The sequence below is a fragment of the Tarenaya hassleriana genome, unplaced genomic scaffold (genome assembly GCF_000463585.1).
Source record: "Tarenaya hassleriana unplaced genomic scaffold, ASM46358v1 Cleome156, whole genome shotgun sequence".
NCBI lineage: Eukaryota > Viridiplantae > Streptophyta > Magnoliopsida > Brassicales > Cleomaceae > Tarenaya > Tarenaya hassleriana.
Window position 1 is genome coordinate 236526 of NW_010964982.1, and position 2874 is coordinate 239399.

The window sequence follows — 2874 nt, forward strand, 5'->3', positions numbered from 1 at the left end:
TTTGGAACGAATCTGCTAGGATTAGTGAAGAAAAGGGTAACTCAAGAGACGAGATCCAATCCCGGGACAATAGAAATCGAAGAGAACAGGTTCTCTAGGGTTCTAGGATGTTTCTCTGAGTTTTAGGTCGGCTCTCTTTTTTAGTTTTGACGAAAATCCCAAAACTAAATAAGATTAGAAAACCCTAAAATTCGAATTTTGGAAATATTCCGGATCCCGGTCCGCCGGACCAGGAGCTTGGTCCGGCAGACCAAGCTTAGTCCGAAGCCCACAGACCGGCTGGCCTGAAGGCTTGGTCCGGCGGACCAGGTGTGGTCAGCTCCGGACCAAGACCATTCTTGGTCAGTTCGGTCCGACCTGCCCGCCGGGATCCGGAATATTTCCAAAATTCGAATTTTAGGGTTTTCTAATCTTATTTAAGTTTAGGGTTTCGTCTAAACTTAATGAGAGCCGACCTAAAACTCAGAAAAACACCCTAGAACCCTAGAGAAGCTGTTCTCTTGGATTTCTTTTGTCCCGGGATTGGATCTCGTCTCTTGAGTTACCCTTTTCTTCACTAATCCTAGCAGATTCGTTCCAAACTGTTTGGAATCCTTCCCGTCGGTGTGGATACGTGTAGAGGAGCTGTACTTTCAGCTCTTGGTGATTTAGAACAGGCCCCGGATCGAAACAAACTTCAAGTCTCATCGAGAACGAGGTAAGTAACGATTCCCTCGGTGATATACAAGATCTTCTTATTTTATGGTAAAGGTTACCATATTAATGGCCTTTATGTTTTGGATGACGAACCGTCTAGATACAGGTCAATCTATAACGTTTGTGCCAAACGGTTTAAGCCGAACGACTTAAACCCGACCTTCCTCTGGCATTGTCGTCTAGGCCATATAAACGAGAAGCGTATTCAGAAGCTTCATTCTGAAGGTCTTCTGGATTCATTTGACTTTGAGTCTCTTGAATCTTGCGATTCTTGTTTGATGGGCAAGATGACGAAGCATCCTTTCAAGGGGAAAAGGACAGAGAGCGACAGAGTTATTGGACCTAATTCGCATATTTGTGGAAATATGCAAGGGTTGCGAGGAAGTAGATAATTGGCAAAAGGAGAAGTAGATCTCCGCGTTGGGAATGAAGCAAAGGTTGCTGCATTAGCCATCGGGACTTACGATCTGACTTTACCTTCTGGACTTGTATTGGAGTTTCATGATTGTTATTTTGTTCATGCTATAAGTAAGAACATTATATCGATTTCATGCTTAGACTCGGATGGTTTTAGATTTGTTATTGAGTACAAATGTCTGTCCATTTATAAAGGTGACTTATTTTATGGTAAATGTTACCATATTAATGGCCTTTTGATCTTCCAGGTAGAGTCTACAATTTCTGTTCCAATGCCCAACGGCATGACAGAAATAACACTCTTCCTTTTTGGACTTAGGCTTAGGTTCTAGGACAACGCTTGTCACTTTCCACTTGCCCTTGCTCTTGGAACGCTTCCTTTTGCTGGAACTCTTTCCAACAACTACCATTTCACTCTTACCATGGCTTTCAGCTCTCTTTTTGGAATGATGCATTCTACTGATCAACAATCAAAGAATCGTCCATGTCCTCTAATCGCTTACGCAATTCCGAGGTCACGTTTCCAAACATCAAGCTAGACTTGTCCAGATCATCATCCACATGCTTCCAATAAGCATCAATGATCGATCTAGAAGCCATGGTTAGAGTCTTATCCTTCATAAGGATAGATCGCATCGTCAACTTCGGTACAATACCGGTTAACGCTATGTCCTACAGAAAAAGACAAAACAGAACGAAAACACATCTACATGCAGATTCTATCAATGATCTACTACCAGCTAGTCCATCATCAATCAGTGTCAATCTATCTATGATCCACTACCAGCTAGTCCATCATCAAATAATGACAACATAGATGCAAAGATGAGCTATATTCCCATAAAGAAAAATAACCCTACAATAAATTTCTATATGGGACTAAGATCCGTATATCACATAAGAACAAGTTTTTACACTCAACCTTATGCTATTTAGGTAGACATCTAATGTCAATCATATCCAATATGACTCTTAGATCCTTTATGAGACTATGATATCAAATATCATTGCATACTCGTCTCATCTGTACCATTAAGTTACAAGTCAAAACTTGACAACTCAATCCAAGATAAACCATATTCAAGCTGTAGGAACCACGATTTCCTACCCTGCCTCACAAAGATAATCCGACACGCTCAGCTTTGGCATGACCCGTGTTACAGACGATCGATGCCTTGACAGACGCTCTAGTAATGGGAGGTACACACTTAGCATTACATAAACAAGGGATTTTCGAAACCACACTTAGATCAAACATCTACTTTCAAGCTATGAGAACCACCATTTCTCCATCTTGCCTCACCAAGATAATACGACACACCCAGCTTTGGCATGACCCATGACACGTACGATCGAGGCCTTGAAAAGTGCTTTACTTATAGAGCTTCTAGATCTAACCGGTTTCTGTGCAACGATTGTACATATCAAGGATCAACAATTATTCCTTGATCAGATGTATTACATAATCTGAATAGACCATCCATTCGATTATGTAATCCCAATCTCAAAGCTCCCACTCAATCAAGCATATCCAATATCTCGATTAAGTTACATACATTCATTCACTATGGACCATCCATAAGAACTAATCATGTCTATTTGAGTCACAGTTGATCAGATTAAGCAACGATTGCATAATCAGACTTTGAAAACGAAAAATTTCGGAATCTGGACCTCGGACTGTCCGTTCTAGACATAGAACGGACGTTCCATGCTCCGCAGAACGAGTGGACCGACTTCAGAAGTCAGAACGGACGTTCC